This window comes from Glycine soja, chromosome 5 (assembly GCF_004193775.1).
Source record: "Glycine soja cultivar W05 chromosome 5, ASM419377v2, whole genome shotgun sequence".
Lineage (NCBI taxonomy): Eukaryota > Viridiplantae > Streptophyta > Magnoliopsida > Fabales > Fabaceae > Glycine > Glycine soja.
Genome location: NC_041006.1, coordinates 13,955,333 through 13,970,593, shown reverse-complemented (window position 1 = coordinate 13,970,593; position 15,261 = coordinate 13,955,333).

Below are 15,261 nucleotides of genomic sequence, written 5' to 3'. Positions count from 1 at the left end.
ACTTTCTGATTTTGCATGATTCTTAGACTATTTGAGTATATACAAAATATGGAAATGATCAAGGTCTTGTTTGTATTAAATTGTTTCAGCCACTTAGCCAAATAGCCACCCTGTCATGAATTAATACATACCTTGCACCCTGTTGAGCCTAAAGTGAATAAATTATCTTTGAAACCCGAGCCAAATGAAATTAATAACTACCTTATCTTAGGTTGTAAGAGAGCATGGGTCAAGGAAAATTTGCCCCTAATTTGGGGGAGGATTCTTGGGTGATTTTTGTTGTAGGGACATTAATAACAACACACAACCAGAGGTAAATTGCAGCATGTGGTCAGTTGTTACAGTGCCATTGTTAGTTAAAAAAAAAAGGAAAAGAAAAGAGAAAAAAAATGTATTTCAAATAAAGAGCTGAAAGCAACTAAGGGCCAAATAAATTTTTTGTGCTGTTAAGAATAGAAATAGAAAACCATAGAAGTTGGGGCTGTGAAATATGAGCCATGGGTTATCAGGAAAAGGCTTATAATAAGCAGAAGAATGAAGGTAGTAGCTATATACATATGATCTAAAAACAATGTTGTGCAATAATTAGGGGGAATGGTAAGGAAAAGTGGGTTTGTGTTTAGTGGTGGCTTAACTCTAACGAAGAAAACAATTGAATCTGTTAGGACTAAACTTGGATGTTCAAGGATAAATGTGAAGCAGTTTATATGCTGAGATATTTTGGGCAGATTGTTTTTGCTGTTGTGACTTTGAAGTTTAAGACTAAGTTTTGTGCTTGGTATTTTGTTAAAGTTGGTGTGCCCTATGTCCAGGAAATAAGTTAATAAAATTCATTCATGAGAGAAAACTTGTAAATACAAGTCCTTGTTGTTTTTAGTAGTTTTCTGCAACATGTATTTTTAGTTCAATATGGTTGATTCTCCATTGTATCATGTAAGTATTGGCAACTATATATACTTATCATTATTTATGAACCAAAACAAGCTCAACAATGATGCTATGCATAGAATAAAATAAAATATTGGTTCTAGTTACTAGTTTGGGATGACATAATAAATATTGCAGAAGTTACTTAAATACTAGTATTAGAATGATATAATAACATCTTAACAGCTTTTAGTAAAGATTATTGAAGAATACAATAATCCCCAAAATCAAAACTAAGTCCAAATATTGATCATATCATTTGATCTGTAAGCTTATCCTTTATGATGCTAGTTAATCCTGTATCGCTATTGGTCTTCAGTCCTCCCTCTCATTTTCTCTTCTTTTCCCTCTAATAAATTTTATTATTTTACAATAAATCTCTAATGTTACTTTGGGCTTTGAGTAGTGGTACTACCGGGTTTTATAACCTTGCTGCCTCTAACACCTTAAGAAAAAGCAAAATGCGAGGACTAAGACAGTCTGTGGGTCTAATAATGAAAAAGAGCCTAGTTAAGAAAAATAGCCTTAGGTAAATGCACGGACTAAAAACGTATTAAACTCTTGTTTTTCTAGGGACTAAAACCAACATTTTGAAGAACCAATACCCATTATAATTATTATTATAAACTGATCATTTCCATCAATAGTTAATCATGAACCAGATATGGACAATTGAGTTATGGAGTGGTTAAGTATTTTCATATAAATATTATGTTTTTGTATAAGTAAAAAGTGTCTGCATTGTCTTATTTATATGTAGCTCAATTTTGGGATTAGGAGTTAGTTTTTATATTACTTTTTTGTGGGATAAGAAATTATCCTTTCAAATCCAAGCTTTTGGAAATTTTTTCCAAGTATATGCCTCAAGTTACAAAAATTTGGCACTTATGAGCTTTCTATTTTAATTTTCAACTTTGAACTCAACAAACACAAGCAACATCTGCGTTATTCATTGGATATCAATTATTCATTTGTGATGCAATAGCTTGTCAATTTAATATTTTTCAATTACTTACATGCTTTTTTCAATTATATTATAAATATATATATATATATATAAATAAATATATATATATATATATAAATATATATATATATATATATATATATATATATATATATATATATATATATATATATATATATATATATATATATAGTTATGTGCATGTGAAGCATTGGAGTCAATATTAACGGCTTGAGGCTGAGCCTGAGTTTGGTTTAAAATACATGGCCTGAGGCTGAGTTTGATTTAATATACATGGCTTGAGCCTAAGTTATTTGTTTGTTTTTCCCTTTTATGGCCTTAGTACCATCCTTTTGCATTATCTCATATTGTTTTTTTCTTGTTCCTTCATTTTGTATCAGATTTTATCGTGATTGGAAAAAGATTGAAGTATTTGTTGTATCAAAGGCAGTCATCCAGGTAATTTCAAATGTAACTTGTGACTGGATATTTACATTAGCTGTTGTTTCTGGGTTGTTAGCCATAAATGTTCTGGATTGAATTAGGCATGTTATAGTTTTTGAAGTGTGTTTGATTATGTTACATTAAGGATTTTGGCACTTTCCAAATAAAGAATTGGTTATTGGACATGAAATGCCAAAAAAGAAGAAGATTTTATCGTTTCTCTCCTTGCCTTTATTACTTTAGGAGCGGTTTGTTGAACCAATGGTCCATACAACTTTATTTTCCTTTGGTGAGAAAGAAATATTTAAATTAATAACCATACCACCCACCTTTTCATTTGAAGGAAGTTCCAATTTTGAATTATTAAAGCTATTATTTATGAGTTCCATGTGCATGCTATATAAGGATCAACTGAGACTTTTTAGTATGTGCATGCTACATAAAGAAACCACTTGTGCTGAAACTTTTAAGCATGTGCAAGCTATTATTTATGAGTTCCATGTGCATGTTATATAACGAAATCACTTGTGCTGAAAATTTTTGTTGAGTTTTCTGCTTTCTAAAACGTGGACAAAGCACATGTTCATCATCCTTCTTGTTGAAATTCTCTTTAGTAGAATTGGGTCTTTCTCTTCTTAGTCATGCTTCCCTACCTCTTTCTTTTTGGGATCATGCTTTTCAGACTGTTGTGTATCTCATAAACAGGTTACCTTCAGCTCCTCTTAAGTTTGCCATTCCTTAGATGGTTCTTTTTCAAACTGAATCTGATTAGCAGTTTTTAAGAGTGCTCGATTTGTCTTATTTTCCTTTTTTGTGTCCTTATAATACTCAAACTTGAATTCAGGTCTTCTGAATGTGTGTTTTTGGGTTATTCACTCAGTCACAAGGGTTATAAGTGCTTGTTCTCAGTTTGTCATCCTCCTCTCAATTCTAATCCTTCTTCCTCATCCTCCATTGACTCAGTTTGTCATCCTCCTCTCAATTCTAATCCTTCTTCCTCATCCTCTATTGAGGGTCCCCACTCTTCACCTTCTGTTAAGGCTTCCAAGTCTGATACTATTGTCTCCCAACATTTTGGTCCTGCACAGTCTTCTAATTTGGCTTCTTCTGCCTCTGTTACAGTGTTGTCTCATGTCCCTCCTCAGTTGTCTGCAACTGAATCTCCCAATCCTCCTCAACCAGCTCTTGTCAAACCAAACAATCTGCATCCTATGGTTACATGAGCCAAAGATGGCATAGTGCAGTCAAGAATTCATGCTTCCTTGCTTCTTGTTCATACTGAACCCAAGTTAGTTAAATAAGCTCTTCAACAATCAAAGTGGTTTGCTGCTATGATCGATGAATTTCAAGCTCTTCAAAAGAACAACACTTGGGACCCTAGTCTCTCATCTTCCTCACAAAAATGATGTTGGATGTAAGTGGGCCTGTCATACCCTAATTTCGTCCGGGGACCATTGTTTGTCGGCATGCAACCTTTGTTTGACCACTTAAAAATGTTTAAAGTTTCGGGATGTTTCTCAGAGAAATCGACCAAAAACACGAAAACAGGAGTGTATTTAGCAAAGTGGGGGGTACGTAAATAGATTGTTATACCCTAATTTGATTCGAGGAGCATTGTTGATCGCTTCAGAAAGCTTAATACCCATCACCGTGGAATTCATAAAGTTTTGTGAGGTTTCAGAAGGAAAACAACCAAAAAACACAAAAATGGGGGGGGGGGGTGAACTTATCAAGATAGGGGTGTAAATAGAAATTTTCGAATCTAAGCCCTTCCAAAACATTTTGGAAGCTGGATTGCTTAAGGAGGAAGCAACCTAGCTCGCCTGGGCGAGCTGGGCGGCAACCTCCTCCCCCATTTTGTTGAAAAATGGCTTCCGGGGCTTCCATAATGCTTCCGTAAAATTCCCGTAACCCTAAATAAACATATTTCACTTAAGATGGGTGAGAAGAAAGTCAAGTCCGATATGCTTCCATAAGGATTCCGTAACTTTTCCATAAATTACGAAAAAGGGGGTGAACTTAGTAAAAAGGGGGGTGCCTTAAGAAGCTTCCTGAGGAAGCCACCTTCTCGCCTGGGCGAGCTGGGCGGCAAGCGCCACCCCTTTTTTTCTATAAATAGGTCGAGGGGGGTTGTTCCAAAGGGTCCCTGACCCCTATGCTATGCATTTCAGCTGTTTTGGGTGAAAAAACGTCTTTCCGTGAAGAAAATCCAAGCTGAGGTGCTTCTATAACGCTTCTGAGATGTTTCCATGAGCAATTTCGTGAAGATTTTCCTCCGTGCTTCGTCGTTCTTCATCCGTTCTTCGTGCGTTCTTCGGTCTTCAACTGGTAAGTTTTCGAATTCGAGACTTTCAATTCATTTCTTGTTTCGTTGGCTTTCATCTTTATTTCGTTCACTTTCAGTTTTCTTTTCTTCCGTTTTTAACTAGCTTTAACCGTTTATTTAAGCCGTTTTCTGACCTAATAATTGATAAAATGAATTTCAACCGATCATTTGCGTTGTAATCTCGTTTAATCATTGTTAAAGCAAAATCTAACTGATCGTTTACACTGTAACCTTGGTTAAACCAAAAAAAGCAAAATCATAATAATAATAATCAAAATATCTTGAAAAAATATTAATAATAAAATAATAAAAAAAATCAATCAGACGTTTTTCTTTGAAAGTTTCCTTGAATGAATTGACTAATAAACAAAGTGAAACTAAGGCTAAAATCAACTCACAAACCAAGCTTTGTCTGCAAAAGTCACTCAAAACCGTTTTAAGGTCCAACGCCTTAAAACGGTCCTCTTTGCTTTTATTGGTTAAAATGGACCATTCAAAGCATAAAATCAACACATAACTTTATCACTTTTGCAAGAACTACTTAGGTCTTAACTTGATCGTTTTTGCAAGAACTACATAGGTTTGATTTCCTCATCGCAATTGAGGATACGTAGGAGCAAAAGCCTCGCTTTTGTCGACCACCCCAAGAGATCATTAATGGTCCAACGCCTTAACGCTTCTCTCCTTTCAAAAACCAAGAGATCGTTAATGGTCCAATGCCTTAATGTTTCTCTCCTTTTCAAAAATCAAAAGATCGTTTAAAGGTCCAATGCCTTAAACGAATTTTGTTCGGTTAAAATATATCTTGCGAAAAAAGATAAAAACAACTTAACCAATGTTTAGTTCTAAAATAACTATGTAGGTCTGATTTCCTCATCACAATTGAGGATACGTAGAAGCAAGGGAAACACCCTTGTTGACCACAAAAAGATAAAAAATACAAAAGACCCATTAAAAGATAAAAAACATAAAAAATGGAAAATACATAAAAACATAAAAAGGGAAAATACGTAGTTTTGAAGTCATATTTGCACACTTGATTGAAGGTTGTCCTCCCTTGTGACGGACGCATGGGGTGCTAATACCTTCCCCGTGCGTAAAAACAACTCTCGAACCTTTCATACTTAAAGTTCATAGACCACGCGTTCCAATTTTTCCAATGTTTTCCTCGAATAAATGCTGGCGGTGACTCCGCGCGTTTTGCTCCCTTGGAAGACACACCCGTGAGCCCCGCGTCACCCTCCCGCCGAAGGGTAGGTTGCTACAGGGCCTTTAGAGTTAAAGAAAATTATGATGGAAGTATCAATAGATACAAAGCCATAGCTGATATAGAAGTGGCCCCTGCAGCAGAATATAGAAGTTTAGTTGCTGCCACAGCTGATATTCTCTGAAGTAGGTCCCACCACACCCTTGCACCTATTTTGGCGCATGTTAGCCACTATCAGTTTTGTTCCAACTGTGTGTCTGTGTAACTCTGAGGCCAAAGGGTGTGTGTGACTGATTTTGGAGAGTGTCACCATCCAAGCCTTGTTCCAGTTAGTTGTATATCACACTCTCACACAACAACAACAACCATGCTCTCAATTAATTTCTTTTTCCCAAAAAGTATAATCCCTTTTTAATTATCACAAAATCAATTGACAAGTTGTGTCCAAAATAAAATATTGTTCATTGTTCACCATGAAGTACAGTTAAGAGTTTGACCTAGGTAGGTTAATTATTTAATTACATCAAGGATGTTGAGTGCTCCCACTCAATCAAATTTACAGGACTTATGTCTAATTTCTATAAGTCTATTTTAAAGTTTCTAAAGTTAATCCTCAAACTGTCAAGTCAAATTCAATATTTAAAGTGAGAAACTTATCAAACACTATAAATGAAATATCAAATTTACCTCCATCCTATTTGTTAACTCCCATGAATCGAAAGTATGATGCACTACAGGATGAGATGCACTTCATCATCAGGTCAATGTACATTCAAATAAGAAAGTTGAAACTAATCAACATGTTTCAAGTTGATCTGATTAAACATTCTTAAGGTTAAACAATTATATGAGAATAAAATGCCAAGATTCCATTATGCAAGAGAATCAAAATAATTCTTAATTATAAAATTTTGATTATAGCATATAGATCTATCTCATCTGTGTAAACTCACCATACATAAAAACCTTCATTTCCTCCAATATCAGAATGGGAAACTTGCACTCTTCTGCATCCCTGGCTATGTATATACACTCTTCTATCCTTTGAGAAAAACCATTGTATGTTATTGACCAAATTTCATCATATGTAACCAATCTATTACAACGTATAGTATATATCATCTAGGGAACAATTTACTAAGTGGCCATTATGAACATGTAGCCATACAATCTTGTGGTAGTAACCTTTCTTCTTGATCCACTGTGTCCTTAACAGCCTGATAAAACTCTAACCATGAAGAAGAGTTGGAATCCAAAGGACCCCATGAAAATGTTAGATTTGGACTTGCAGGGCAAGCAGTAACCAAATCGAAAACTAAAATTGGTTTGAGGATCTGTGGAAAGTTGAATGCTAAATTATCTACTTTGTGTTCATAAATTTTCCCATTTCGGTCCAATTTGTATCGAGATGTACCCTGAAATTCACCCTTAGCCTCCCATGGAACCTGGGGCACACCCCTGAGGTTCCACCTGATCAATATGACATTCTCCAAAGGCTGCCATATCCTATACACATCTAGAGCAATCTCACGGAACAAAATTTTACCATGAAATCTAACAGAAAATGACACATACACATAGCATAAAAATACACATCTCAAAGATGAAAATTAAAATACTGAAATGATCAAATTCAACATTGAAAGGCAATCTGTTGTTGCTCTGCCTCACTTAGTGTTGGACATTGACTCCCCACTGTTAAAGCATGCTTGCTCTGTTGTTGCTCTGCCTCACTTGATCCTACTTTTGCCAAGCCAAAATCAGATAACTTGGAATGATATCCTTCACCTAACAGGATATTGGAGCATTTCAGGTCTTCATATATGATAAAAGGTTTCATTTTACTATGCAAATACTCTAAGCCTCTAGCTGCACCAACTGCTATTTTTGATTCTTGTATTCCAGTCAATTGATTTTCTACCACATGGAAGATCTAGCAAAATGAAAGAAAGAAAAAGATATAAACCATGGAGACAAATAATACCATTGCCAGTACATTCTAATTTGATTCTTTGTCAGCTTCCAACATATAACTATTCTCTTTGTCACCTTCTAGTATATGCATTGAAAAATAAAAACCTATTGAGTGTTTGAGTTGCATTCTATGTACACGATATTACCAATTTCCTTCTTCAGCTCTTATCCCTGCCCAATATTAACATTAAAGTGTATTTGAAAACAAAATAAAAAAACTACTATTAGCAAAAAAATAAAATAGATTTTGTTAGAACAAGATGAAAGTGACTTACCTCAATAGTAGTTATAGGTGTGGCCGCATGATGATCAATCAAATATTGCCTATCCTCCCTCAAATATTCACCCAATTATAATCATTACATAACTATCAAATAACACTTATAGGTAACTTAAGTAATACCCACCACAAGGCCCTTCATTTCCCGCCAAAAATTTCATGTAAACCCTGTTCGGATATTTATCAGTGTCCAACTTGCTATTCAATATTCATAATTTTTGGAAACTACACATTCACTTGTATGACTTATTAAGAGAGATTCGTCCAGCATGAAAACATCATCACCATTAAATTCTGAATCAAGCCCTTCATGTCCATCAAATTCCTTGAGTCCTACCAATGCCTTAATTGGAATCTTAGGCTCTTGATCCAAAGAAAAAGCTCCTCTAGCCAATGGAAGAAGCTCATAGTTTGGCTCATGATCCTCATTAAGGTTGTCAACAAATTCATTAAGGTTGTCAACAAACTCATAAGGCAGCTCTCAACTAGTCAACCTCTCTATTTTCGGATTAGCAATCCCACATAAAACTAAGTCAAATAGAAGAAGCATTTTCTTCAAATAGAAGAAGCTCTTAACTTGCTTTTACCATGACTTACATTTAGTTCCTTTTTGGTTATGTCTTTATTATAAGTTGTGTTCAGAAATGTGAGCACTTCATTAGTTGCAATGTGAAGGGAGGAATTTAATGAGAAAACCCCATTTGAGATTGACCTTACACTACAGTGTAGGGGTCAATAATGAGACTGCAATGTAGAGTTATTACATAAGGCATGAGAATTATGGCTTCGGGGTTTGCTTTTATGTGAATTTGGAAATTGCAGGCATAGGGACAAAGGCAACATTCACTAAAGTAGGACTAGTGGGGAAGATCCCTTTGTAGCTAAGTTCATAGGGTTTTCTTTATGTTCTTTCTTTATCAATCAGAATGGTATATGGAACCAAAACCCCAACAAGTTATGCATTCTCCACTGCTGCTAGCTGCAATCTGCAATCTGCAATGTATTTGCCAATGTTTTTCATTTGCACCAATTCCCAATTACGTAGCCACTTGATGGCATTGTCAAACACACAACCATGTACACACATACACACACACATACATACAACTGAAACATGATAGAAAAATAGTCTACACTAGGCATCGGTGTTTTCTAAAACCTTATCACCCTTACAAGCGATTGAAAAAAGCATTTAATGGAAGTCAAGAGCACGAAACTCCACCGATATCGTTGACAGGTGAGCAGGTCTTCCCCATTTGAGAATTTGTTGTGTGAAGATCCGCAGAGACCAGAGCTGGAAGAGGAAGCCGTCCTGAGAGCTTGAGATGAGTTTGTGAGTGATTGTGAGGTCCTAGAGGTGGAGGAGACATCCCCACTACTTGTATTTCTGAAATCTTTCATTCTCTTCTCTTTGTTGTAAAGGAAGCTTCCCAGTTATGGAAAGCTAAATCCTCTATTGGATCTTCCTTGTAAGTACTTGATGTAAATATCTTTTTATCTATTTAATGATATTTTGTGTGTTCACTATGCTATTAGAACTTCATTCTACCATGCTTTTGCCTTGATCGCGTAGATGCATGTGTTTTTAGGATCATTCAACAGTGGAAACTTGTCTGATTCTTAGAACTTGATAGGACAGGGCTAGTTTGTTGTATTTTCACGGGGAATTGGGGTACGGTAACCTAGTGTTTGTATGTTTGTCTTAATGCAGTCCTGGCCGAGTTTAGTCCAATAAGAGGAATTTGCGGATGATGCTTGGTTAGGATTAGGCTAGACTATCATGAGGAATTAGGGTTTAGAATTTCAAGAGACACCATAGAACGAATAAGCATTGTTAAGTAGAGAATATCCTTCTAGCATCAGGCACCTATTAGGAAGACCAACGTGTCGTCTACTTGTTTGTACGCATCATTTCTCACGTGATTTTTCCCTTTTAATAGTTAGCTTACACACCTATTCATAGTAAACACATCTTTTTTCACACTAGACATCTATTTACTGAAATAACTTTACCAAGTAACGCAAGTTCCCCGAGAGTTTGATACTCAGTTCTTATGTTTTATACTATTTGCGTGATCCGGTGCACTTGCCAGACACGAACAAGTTTTTTGGCGCCGTTACCGGCGAACTTCTTTTTATTTGGAAAGTTAGTTCATTTTTAGGTGTTTATTCTTTATTCGTTGTTCTTTGATTATCTGTGAATATTTGCTTTCTATTTATATTTATCTTCTCTTATTAAATTGGATAGTCGCTATGTCTGTTAGTATTTTATATGCATAGATCTCCCACAGGCAATTTAGTTCCTCTGGACTTAGAAATTGAAGCTACATTGAGAACGAACAGGGTGGAGAGGAGAAGGAAGCTTCTGCAAGACAGAACAGTCGCATCCATTCTTGAGGAAGAAACTCATTTTTCTGATTCATTATCACCTGATTCACCATTATCAAGGGAATCCGCTACTCAATTGCCTGAAGCCACTATCATGGCACACGAACAACACCAGAGGATCACCCTTGAGGATTATTCAAGCAGCTCAGTGCCGCAATTCTTTACTAGCATTGCACGTCCTGAAGTGCAAGCTCACAACATCAACTACCCGCATTCTTTGATTCATTTAATACAGGGGAATTTATTCCAAGGATTGCCTAATGAAGACCCCTATGCACATTTGGCAACTTTTATCGAAATATGCAACACTGTTAAGATTGCTAGTGTGCCAGATGAAGCTATAAGACTCAGCCTATTCTCATTCTCATTGGCAGGAGAGGCCAAGAGGTGGCTTCACTCGTTTAAGGGTAACAGTCTGAAAACCTGGGAAGAAGTTGTTGAAAAGTTTCTAAAGAAATACTTCCCAAAGTCCAAGAATGTGGAAGGGAAAGCTACAATCTCTTAATTTCATCAGTTCTCTGATGAATGTCTGAGTGAAACATTGGAGAGGTTTAGAGGTTTATTGAGAAGAACTCCCACCCATGGGTTGTCCAAGCCAATCCAATTGAATATGTTCATAGATGGACTAAGACCACAAACCAAGCAACTACTAGATGCTTCTGTAGGGGGAAAATAAAGCTAAAGACCCCGAAAGAAGCAATTGAGCTAATTGAGAATATGTCAGCCAGTGATCATGCCATTCTGTGCGATAAAACCCATCAACCCACAAAGAAAAGCTTGTTAGAACTATCATCACATGACGCTTTATTGGCACAAAATAAGTTGCTTTCTAAGCAACTTGAGATTTTAACATTAACACTTGGTAAGTTGCCAACTAAACTTTCCATTGGTCAAACTTCACATTCTTCTGTTTTGCAGATTACAGGTTGTACCATCTATGGTGAGGCTCATGAAACAGGCCAATGTATTCATGTTGAAGAAAACACACAAGAAATTCATTATATGGGAAATCAACAGAGACAAGGGTATACTCAAGGAGGATTTTCAGGATTCTAGCAGAGTCCTTATAATCAGCAAGGACAGTGGAGGTCGCACCCGGGCAATCAGTTCAACAAAGACCAGGGTGGACCTTCGAACAGGCCAATCCAACAAGGGCCCAACATCTTTCAAAGGACTACTAAGCTGGAGGAGACTTTGACTCAGTTTATGCATGTAACAATGTCAAATCATACAAGCACTGAAGAACCTTGAGGTCTAGGTGGGACAATTGGCCAAGCAGATAGCTGACAAGTCATCCAACAGTTTTGTGGCAAATACAGAAAAGAATGCCAAGGAGGAATACAAAGCTGTGATGACAAGGAGTAAAAGGTTTGTGGAGGATGAGGAAGAGGAGAGTGTTGGGCTCAGGAAGAAAGCTATTGAAAAGAAAGGTACTGATGGTAAGAAAAATGAGGTGAGAGGTGAAAAAAATCAGGAAAAAGAAAAACAAATAATGGTCAAGAAAAAAGAATTGAATGACCAAGAAAAAGAAAAAGAAGTAGAAAAAGAAAAAGAAAATAAAGAATTTGAAAAAGATGAAAAAATGAGAATGAAAAGAAGAGTAGAAGTGAAAAAAGCTGTGAATGAAGATATGGAAGTACCATATCCTGTGGTACCTTCCAAGAAGGAGAAGGACTGACATTTGGCGAGATTTTTAGATATTTTCAGGAAACTGGAAATAACCATGCCCTTCGGAGAAGCTTTACAGCATATGCCATGCTACTCCAAATTCTTGAAGGATATGTTAACAAGGAAACATAAGTATATTCACCAAGAACACATTGTAGTGGAAGGAAATTGTAGTGCTGTGATTCAAAAGATCCTTCCACCTAAGCATAAAGACCTTGGGAGTGTAACTATTCCTTGTTCAATTGGAGAAGTCACTGTGGTAAAAGCTCTTATTGACTTAGGAGCCAGTATAAATCTAATGCCACTCTCCATGTGCAGAAGGTTAGGAGAGTTGGAGATCATTATTCGGCTTTCGACAAGTGCACTGGATTGCATAAGTAGTATAAAACGGTAAGAACCGAGTATCGAACTCTCGGGGAACTTGTGTTATTTGGTAAGTTATTTCAGCAATTAAGTGTCTGGTATGTAAAGATAAGTGTGAATATGAACAGGTGTATAAACTATCTGTGCAAAAAGAAAGAAAATCACGCGAGAGAAATGATGTGTAGAAACAAATAGAAACACGTTGGTCTTCCTAATAGGTGCCTGATGCTGAAAAGATATTCTCTATCTAACAATGCTCATGTGTTCTTATGGTGTCTCCTGAGATACTAAACCCCGATTCCTCATGATAGTTTAGCCTATTCCTGATCAAGCATCGTCTGCAGATTCGTCCTGTAAGACTAAACTCAACCAGGACCGCATTAAGACACACATACACAACTAACTTATCGCACCCCGATTCCTCGTGATAGTACGATAACTTAGCCCTGTACTATCAAGGACTTTAGTGTTAGACCAGTTTCCACTATTGAATGACCCTAACAAAGCATGCATCTACGTGATCAAGGTAAAGATATACTGGAGTGAAAAGCAGATAGCATAGAGAACACACAAAACATCATTAAATAGATAAAAATATATTTACATTAGGTACTTAAAGGGAAGATCCAACAGAGGATTTAGCTTTCCATACCAGGAAGCCTTCTTTACAACAAAGAGAAGAACAAGATGAAGGATTTCAAAAAAAAAAAACAAGTGGTGAGGATGTCTCTTTCACCTCCAGGATCTGACAATCACTCACAAACTCATCTCAAACTCTCAAACCGGCTCCTGCTTCAAGCTCTGGTCTCTGCAGATCTTCACACAGCAAAATCTCTCAAAACTCTCTAGAACTTGGACCTTTCTCTCTCTAGAAACCATAGAAATGCAAAGCTTTGAATCCCAGTCCAAACTCCTTCTCTGAAATCTGATTTTAGGCTTAAATAGGTGACCTTGTTCGTGCTCGTGCGCTTAGCGCACTTATGGACTACTTAGCGCAGATTAGTGAATTTCGGCTTAGCGCGTGCCTTTCTCGCTTAGCGGATGAACTGAAGCGGTGCGCTTAGTGAGATGAAGTGGTGCGCTTAGCGAACCTGTACAGATCATCTTCTTCCAGAGTCTTCCTCGCGCTTAGCCCATGAGTGTTGCGCTTAGCGGATGCTCGCTAAGCCAGCAGATTGGCTTAGCGGATGCTCGCTAAGCCAGTAGATTGGCTTAGCGAGAAGGTGAAAAACAAAACTTTTCAAAGCTTGCCTAATTAACCTAAAATTGAGAGAAAATGATTATTAAACACAAAAAATTGAAGTACTAAATATTTATTACCTATACTTAACAAAAAATACTTATAACACTACAAAATAACCATAAATTGGAAGAGTTTGATACAATTTACACAAGTTTTATACACAAAAGTTAGTCATTTTCACCGACTAACAATCATGCCCACTAAAATAACTTTACAATTGGTTGACTGCTCCATTACCAGACCATATGAAGTAATTGAAGATGTGCTGGTTAGAGTGAAACATTTTATCTTCCCGACAGACTTCGTGGTAATGGATATCTGTGAAGATAGTGACATTCTTGTAATATTGGGGAGACCATTCATGTTAATTGCAAGCTGCATAGTTGACATGGGTAGAAAGAAGTTGGAGATGGGTTTTAAGGATCAGAAAATTGATTTTGATTTGTTTGTTGAAGACAAGCCTGCTCCAAGATAAAATGTTTGCTTACAGGTAATGGAGGTGGATCAAGAGGTTCTGCAGGTAAGATCCAAAACATGAGATCACCCATTGAGGTAAATGCGTCAAGCTAATGACGTTAAAGAAGTGCTTCCTGGGAGGCAACCTAGTTTTCATTTCTGTTATCTTTGTTTTTCATGCATTATATCATGTGGAACTTGCTTTACAATCTGTACATTAGAGTATATCAGCTTACCCTTGATTGTTAGATATAAGGGTTTCAATTTGTTGAGGAAGGGACTGAAAAATTACTTAGAAAACATTTTCTGAAAAACAGTCCTTTCGCTAAGCGCAAGCCTCGCGCTAAGCGCATCTTTGTTCATGCGCTAAGCCGCGATTCTCACGTGCTTAGCGATCGACCCTGGCATCTGAGGCTGATTTGGTCCGCTAAGCTAGCCAAGGCTGAGCTAAGCCAATTTCAACTTGATTTGAATTTGGCTAAGCGACGGTCTAACCGCTAAGCGTCATGTAGTGTTTGGCTAAGCGCGACTAGTTTTTGCCAAGCTCATTTCTTTGCGGCCAGAACTGGGATTCCTGGAGCTAAGTGCCAATCATGGTGGCTAAGCTGAATTCCTTGCGGCAATGTAAGCGCTAAGCGACCCCTTATCAGCTAAGTGGTCTCTCCTCTGTACTTAAAATGCATCATTTTAGTTAAGCCGATAGAGAGCCTGTCTTAGCGAGAGTTGCAGGTTTTTTGATCTGCATAACTCGCTAAGTGGTTTTATCCGAGCGCTAAGCCAAGCCTTTTGTTTGTGCAAAAAAAAAAAGATTGATTTTTGAATTTGAAATGTCGGCTAAGCATAAGGATTCGTAGAGAGAAGAATAAAATGTAATCTGATCAATTAGATGGAGTTAGATGTAAGACAAATATCAAGGAAAGTAGCTTAAACCACAGTCTCACGGCTACTATTTCACTCACGCACAAGTGTTTAAGCTATTCATCAGTAACAACTAGCAAGAGGTCCAATCTTTGAATTT